Genomic DNA, 8,732 nt, shown 5'->3' with positions numbered 1-8,732 from the left:
ACTTGGACTGTAGGTCATGGAAAACACTGGGTCGGTTCGATAAAGCTAGTGTGGTCTGTAGTCCACAGTTGAAGATGAAGTACCCCATTATTACAGATTGAATTCCTAAAACTATATGGATCATTTTCCCATCATATTAATTTAAATGTATTTATTTTATTATTGAAATGATTTTAGTTTTATTATTTGAATTTTTATGAATCTCTCAATATTTTAATTATGATTTTTGGACTTATAAAAATACAATTATTGATTTTACAAAGTTGTAAAATTCAAATATATATTAATTTGTTTTATTTAATTTTAAAACTTTGTTTTATAAAACTCTATGGGGGCCCAAAGTGCACATGGGCCCACCATGTGGCATGTGGGTGGGGGCCCATACAAAGGGGTGGCACGCCCCACCCTTTTGGATTCTCTTTAGTTGCTTTGTGGTCAAGACTTTAAGTTAAGGTAAGTTTAATTTGTGGCATGTGGTCAAATCTTGGAAGAGAAATATTGACCATTGCTTTATTCGTTTTATAGCAAGTTTGCTTTAAAGGAATATGATCAATTTGAATAGATAGTAAATATTGATCTGATCTTATTTATATTTGGTAGTATTTATTTACTTGATAATATTTGACATTCCTTATGGAATATGTGACATGGATCATGCAATTTTATGAAATGCATGATATTTATTTTATTTAAATATATTGATGGGAAAATGGTTTAAGGAAAGGGGGATAATGGTTCAAGCACCTTCCTTAATGTTGATGGCCCATCTAAGGAATGGATAGCTCAGATCTCTCACTCCACAAGTTACCTTGATCAACGGTCTAGATTCAATGGTCATGAAAGAGGCAAACTATGGGAAAACCGTAAGAAACCCTAAACCTAAATATCCACTATAAATAGGGGTGCTCTCCCCCCAATCTTTACACAACCTCTCTCTCTCCCCTCCCATAACCTCTCTCTCTCCCATCATCTCTCTTTCCTAGAGGGACACGCCCCACTCTCTCTCCTAGATAATTCTCTCTCTAATTTTCTCTCTCTAAAACCTTAGGTAGTACTCTCTCTCCTCTCTAGACCTAAGTTAATTTTAAGGGTTGGAAAAATTAGAGGGGCCTAAGTTAAGTTTGGGGGCTAAGGTTTAGTAGAGATTTTAAGGGGTGGTTACTTAGTTTCGTTGAAATCAGCTATCCCGATTCGAGATTGAAACTAGACCACAGATCCCGCGCCATTGGAGGTGGTGACTCGGTGTGGGGTGTAAAAAGCCCGATTACGGTAATCTCTGACATATTTTCTTTTACTTGTTTATGCTTTTATTTTATATTCTCAAGCACAGTATTATGTTGTATGAATGACATCAAGTAGTTGAGATTTATTTTATTGACGTGTTATTTATTTTTGGAATTTCTATTGTTTGTAATAAGACCATCTGTGAGTGATCTTGTTGCTAAAATTATAAGGAGTGATTATTATTAAAAAAAAAAAAAATTGTATTTCCTTGGTAAAAGATCACATAGATCTTTCTTTCATTGGTATTAGAGACTTGATTGTCATTATGAGTCTTTTATTATTTTTGCTTGAGAATAGAAATATATGGCTGCTCGTACCTTCATCTCTGAGATCTTGAAAATCGAAAGGTTTGATGGGACCAATTTTGCTACATGGAAAAGAAAAATCAAATTCATACTCTATGAAGAAAACTTGCATAAGGTACTTTTTGAGGACCGACATCGTCGTCCAAATGACGACTCATCTCGAATAATCAAATATGAGTACGCCGATTGGAAGATGAGGAACTTGAGATGCAAGTGTATTCTTTTATGTGCCATGACTGACTCGTACGCTTCTGAGTACGAGTCAATCTATAATTTTTGATAAACTTGAAAGATAGTATGCTGAACCCTCTCTCATGAAGCAAACTATGGCTATGAGAAGGTACAATGATTTAAAAATGGTAGAAGGTACCAAGTTTGTAGATCATGTGCATGTGTTTCATGCGCTAGTCAGATATTTGGAAGATACAAGCATGAAGCCCAATGAATCTATGCAAGTGATTCATTTAATAAATTCTCTGCCTAATTCATGGGAGATTCTCATATCTTCCATCTCTATTAGAAGAAAGACACCAAAATTGGAGGAACTCATCACGACCATCAAATTTGAAGAAGAAATGAGGAGTTCAAGGCAAACCCCAAGGGATACTGTGCATATGGTAAAATCTCAACCATCTTTTAAATTTAAGAAAGGAAAGGGAAAAAATACTTTTGAGAAGAAAAGAGATTTCAAAAGAAGAGATTTTGAAAATAAGGGAGCAAAGAAAGAGACTCGAACTTGTTTTATTTGTAAGAGGGTAGGTCACATAGCCAATAGCTGTCGATTCAACAAATCTAAATGAACTAACAAAGAATTGGCATGTGTGGCTTTCAAGTCCATGCTAGCTAACCCGAAGGGAACTTCTTGGTGTCTTGACTCGAGGGCTACGGCCCATGTCACAAACACCAAGGAATGTTACCGATCTTTTACTCCCATAGGGCCAAGACAACAACATATTTATATGGGACGAAATCAGAAGACTGGTGTACTTAGAGTTGGAGATTTTGAGCTGAAACTGAAGAGTGTGAGCACCTTGATCCTAAAGCAAGCACTTTATGCTTCTGATATGAGGAAGTGCTTAGTTTTGGTTCCTAAGATGTCTATGGCTGGATTCATAACCACTTTCATTAAGGAGAAAGTGGTGGTCAAGAAGGGAAAAGACGTGATCATGACTTAACGACTTGTAGACGGGCTATTTACTATTGAAATAAAAGAGAACGTTGCTTATGTCTCGTCCCCTAGTGAATTAGATGCTACCCTATGGCATATGAGGTTAGGACCCATTAATATCAAACGAATGGAAAGATTAAAAAGGGACGGGATTCTTTAAAATTATAAGAGAGATTTATCGAAAGTGTGCGAGTCTTGTGTGCAAGAAAAACTAATAAGGAAAAATACCACCAGGGCAAAAAGAACTACTAGCGTATTGGAAATCATTCATAGTGACATATGCGGACTTATGAATGTGACCACCAAAAGTGGAAATTATCACTTTTATAAATGACCACTCGCGATATGGCCAAGTATATCTTATTCATACAAAATCGGAAGCCGTAGAAAAATCAAAAAATATAAGGCCTAGGTAGAGAATCAAACCAACTTGAAAATTAAAGTCCTTAGAACCGATAGAGGGGGGGAATATTCATCTGACATTTTCAAAGAATTGCTCATTGAAGATGTGATCATCCATCGGTATACCATGCCTTATACTTCTGAACAAAATGGTGTAGCTGAGAGACGAAATATGACCTTAGTGGAAATGGTAGAGTAAGATGGGGCATGCAAATATCTCATTGGATTTTTGGGAGAGAAGCCATATTAACGACATGTTACATCCTTAATCGGACTCCCACAAAGCTACCCCACTTACTCCTCACGAAATTTTCACAGGTCCTACTTCCTCCCTTGAACACCTAAACATTTGGGGTTGCTCAGCCCATGTCCTTATCTCACATCAAAATAGAACCAAATTGCAACCCAAAACTGTTAAATCCATTTTTATTAGTTACCCAGATCATGGTAAGGGGTATCGATTCTACAACCTTGAAACATGTATGATTATTGAAAGTCGCGACGCTCACTTCTTCGAGGAAGAATTCCTTGAAGCAAGGGTGAGTAGAAAAAAAGCCAACTTTTTTGAGGAGGCCAAAAACAAGGATGTAGTTCGAGACCCTAAAGAAATAAAATAGTTACCTGAATCAAGACGAAGTAACCGAGTCAGTAGACCACCTCTTTACCTAGAACATTTTGTCTACCTTGAAGAACATTTTGATAAGGTTGGGAAAGATCCAGATTCAGAACCTAGAACTCACCATGAAGCCTTGACCTGTCCTAAAAAGGAATACTGGGTAAAAGCCATGAAAGATGAGTAATGTTCCATTAACCAAAACCATGTATGGGAATTAGTTCCTCTACCTCAAAAATGAAAGGCCATTGGTTGTAAGTGGATTTTCAAGAAAAAGTTGAACTCTGAAGGGAAAATAAAAAAATACAAAGCTAGGTTGGTTCCAAAGGGTTTCACCCAAAAAGAAGGGATATATTATGATGAAACTTTTTCCCATGTTGTCAAATTTCCATCTATCCGAATTCTTATAACTATAGCAGCCCATTTTGATTTTGAGGTTCATCAAATGGATGTCAAAACAGCCTTTCTAAATGGAGATTTAGAAGAAAAAATTTACATGACCCAACCAGAGGGATTTGAAGAGAAAGGAAAAGAGAACCTAGTATGGAAACTTAATAATTCCCTTTATAGCTTGAAACAAGCATCGCGACAGTGGTATATAAAATTCCAGGAGACCCTTGCTCTTGCAGCGTACTCCATAAATAATGAGGATCATTGCATATATCAAAAGGTCAGTAGACGTAATGTGGTCTTTATATCGTTATATGTAGATGATATGCTAAATGTTAGTAGCTCAATTGCCCTAGTAGTAGAGACAAAAAATTTTATTGCACAACTCTTCGATATAAAGGATCTTGGAAAAGCTTCATATGTGTTGGGCATCAAGATAATAAGAAACATGAGAGAGAAGACTATCCAACTTTCCCAAGCAACCTACTGTAAGAGGATTCTGAAAAAGGTTGATATGAGTATGTGTAAATCCATATTTACCCCAATTGACAAAAAGATGAAGCTTAGTAATAAGATGTGTCATACCGAAGATATGGATATAAGATCCATAGAGAGAGTGCCATACATGAGCTCAATCAGGTCCCTTATGTATGCCATGACGGGAACAACGCCTAACTTGTCTTTCGTCATGAGTCTGGTGAGCTGTTTTCAAAGTAATATAGGAAAAGAGCATTGGAAAGCTGTAAAAAGAATTCTCAGATATTTAAAGGGGACCATGAAATATGCGCTCACTTATAACGGGGAACTGAAATAGCAATAGAGGGATATTCAGATGCAAGCTATCTCGCAGATCTAGATGATACGAAGTCTACATCTGGGTATGTGTTTATGCTTGGAGGGAATGCGGTTTCTTGGAAGTCAAATAAACAAGATATTGTAGCCTTGTCCACCATGAAATCCGAGTATGTGGCATGCTGTCTAGCTACCAAGGAGCCCGTGTAGATTAAGAAGTTTCTTAATCAACTTAATTTTCATCCTGTACGTTGTGAGGTAGTGCGAATTTTCTGCAATAACATTGGGGCTATTTGTGTTTTTAAGGAGCATCAATTTCACAAGAACTCCAAGCATATTAAGCCTTATTTTTATCACTTGAGAAATGAGGTGATATTGAAAGAGATCGAGATCAGCTATATATCTACAGATTTGATGATTGCAGACCCTCTGACTAAGGGAGTTGTCCTAATGTTTTTGTAAGACATGTAAGAGAGATGGGGATGAAAAAAAGTGAGGAAGAGATAATGTAAGGCCTTCAAAGGCTAAGTAAGAGATGTTGAGTTTATATTGCCTTTAAAGGCCTTATGAGTGTGTATTAAAATACGGTTATTATAGTAAAATATACACTCAATAGGAGTGTAGTCCCTCGAGGACTATACTAAGAGAATGATGTTTGCTTATACTGGACTGTGCTTATCGATCTAGGCTAGTCAGTTGAAAAACCCAAGGTACCTGGGCATAAAGAATTAATTGAAGAGCGTTTTGGGTTAGCCCTTGATGAGATTGGAGCTTATGTCTAGATGAGAGAGCCAAAGGACTGTGTGACCCTCGTGTGTGATGGTACGCCTACTGAGAGGGAGGCCAAAACCTCATCCATATTCCATCACACGGCATGCATATTGATAGATCATTTGGGAAAGCCAGATATTCACCTTTGGGTGAAGCGTATGCATGTGCGAGGGATAGCCCTATACGCCATAGAGTTATGGTCGCATCAGGTCGTGGTGACCTTGATTCGTCTCTAGGGGAGGACCTGTAATCCACAGACTAGGATTATGACTCCTTGATTCATCAACCTAAATTTGGTGACCCTCTAATGAGCCCATGCTTAGACTGTATGTCATGAGAAACACTGAGTCGGTTCGATAAAGCTAGTGTGGTTTGTAGTCCACAGTTGAAGATGGAGTACTCCATTATTACAGTTGAATTCCTAAAACCATATGGATCATTTTCCCATCATATTAATTTAATTGTATTTATCTATTATTGAAATGATTTTCGTTTTATTATTTGAATTTTTATGAATCTCTTAATATTTTAATTATGATTTTTGGACTTTTAAAAATACAGTTATTGATTTTACAAAGTTGTAAAAATTCAAATATATATTAATTCGTTTTATTTAATTCTAAATTTTTTTTTTATAAAATTCCATTGGAGCCGAAAGTGCACATGGGCCCACTATGTGGCATGTGGGTGGGGGCCCACATGTGCCACAAAGGGGTGGCACGCCCCACCTTTTTGGATTCTCTTTAATTGCTTTGTGTTCAAGACTTTAAGTTAAGGTAAGTTTGATTTGTGGCATATGGTCAAATCTTGGAAGGGAAATATTGACCATTGCTTTATTTGTTTTATAGCAAGTTTGCTTTAAAGGGATATGGCCAATTTGAATAGATATTAAATATTGACCTCAACTTATTTATATTTGGTAGTATTTATTTACTTGATAATATTTGACATATCCTTATGGAATATGTGACATGGACCATTGTAATTTTATGGAATACATGATATTTATTTTATTTAAATATATTGATGGGAAAATGGTTTAAGGAAAGAGGGATAATGGTTCAAGCACCTTCCATAATGTTGATGGCCCATCTATAGAATGGATGGCTCAGATCTCTCACCCCACAAGTCACCTTGATCAACGGTCTAGATTCAATCTCATGAAAGAGTCAAACTATGGGAAAACCCTACGAAACCCATATCCACTATAAATAGGGATACTCTCCCCCCAATCTTTAATCAACCTCTCTCTCTCTCCCATCTTCTCTCTCTCCTAGAGGGGCACGCCCCACTCTCTTTCTTCCATATTTCTCTCTCTAATTTTCTCTCTCTAAAACTTTAGGTAGTACTCTCTCTCCTCTCTAGACCTAAGTTAATTTTAAGGGTTGGAAAAATTAGAGGGGGCCTAAGTTAATTTTGGGGGTTATGGTTTAGTAGAGATTTTAAGAGGTGGTTGCCTAGTTTGGCCGAAATCAGCTATCCCGATTTGAGATTGAAGCTCGACCACAAATCCCGCGTCATTGGATGTGGTGACTCGGTGTAGACCTAAGTTAATTTTAAAGGTTGGAAAAATTAGAGGGGGCCTAAGTTAATTTTAGGGGTTATGGTTTAGTAGAGATTTTAAGAGGTGGTTGCCTAGTTTGGCCGAAAGCAGCTATCTCGATTTGAGATTGAAGCTCGACCACAAATCCCGCGTCATTGGATGTGGTGACTCGGTGTAGGGTGTAAAAAGCCCGGTTGAGATAATCTCTGACATATTTTCTTTTATTTGTTTGTGCTTTTATTTTATATTCTCAAGCACAGTATTATGTTGTATGAATGACATCAAGTAGTTGAGATTTATATTATTGATATGTTATTTATTTTTGAAATTTTTATTGTTTGTAATAAGACCATCCGTGAGTGATCTTGTTGCCAAAATTATAAGGGGTGATTATTATTAAAAAAAAAAGTATTTTCCCGACAAAATATCAGATAGGTCTTTCTTTCAAGAGAGAGGTGGGAGATGAAGAGAGAGAGGTAGCAGTGAGGAGAGAAGAGCAGGAGTAGAACAAATTTTTGGGGTTTTCAAATCCCATTATAAAGTAGGTGTAATCTCAACCGTTGGATTGCTCAAGAATCTAATGGCTACAATTTTGCCAACTCACCATTTCATCATAGTATGATGCAATAGATGCATTATATATATAAATATATATATAGGGACCTAAAATATATTACCAGACCCAGACTTGGGCCTGACCCGAATAGTTGTCCAAGATTTGGACGCCAACCCGACCCTCCACATCCAATGTTTGGACCCTTACCCGGACCCAGATCGGGTCTACCCTTGGATCCCGAGTTGGGTTCGGGTCCATTGCCATCCCCAGTAGTTATAAGTATGGCTGGCTATGGGATGGGCTTGGGCCGGGGTGATCTTGGTTCAAGCATGGATATAATAGGAAGGAGGGCATTAGCCCAGTCAAGCTTTGGCTGGGCCTAATAGCCCATAGGGGGAAAAGAAGAAGAGAAAAATATAGGGCTACACCAAAATGACCTTGTCGTGGCTGTAGTTCTAGCCTAGCTCTCGAGTAGTGGTGGCTCAACTCTCAGGCCATATTTTGTAGCCCAGGCCTTAGTTTTTTAAAGCTAAACTGACAGGCCTTAGTTTTTTAAAGCTAAACTGACTGGCCTGTTGGCGCCGCGCACTACCAACCCAATCCATTGTCAGTCCATACTGTGCAAATGTAACCTCCTTACCCCCTTAAAAAAAAGCACTACATGATCATCTTTAAAAGAAAACTTCTTTCAAAGTCGGTGTAAGACGCCATTTGATTTTCCATGAAACTTTTAGTTTTGGCCTATTTGAAAGTTTCAAATGTTTGATTTACAAATTTAAATTTGATTCCCAAATGCAATTGGCCCCAAATTTAATTCTTTACAAAACCTCTCAAATTATTTTGCAAGAAATTCAATTTCCTTCTCTCTCTTTCTCCTCACCACCATCATTACCAACGCCACCACTGTT

The sequence above is a fragment of the Amborella trichopoda genome, chromosome 1 (assembly GCF_054954075.1).
Source record: "Amborella trichopoda isolate Santa Cruz 75 chromosome 1, AtrichopodaSantaCruz75HAP2 v2.0, whole genome shotgun sequence".
Classification (NCBI taxonomy): domain Eukaryota; kingdom Viridiplantae; phylum Streptophyta; class Magnoliopsida; order Amborellales; family Amborellaceae; genus Amborella; species Amborella trichopoda.
The sequence above is the reverse complement of the archived record's forward strand: the minus strand, read 5'-3'. Positions refer to the sequence as shown.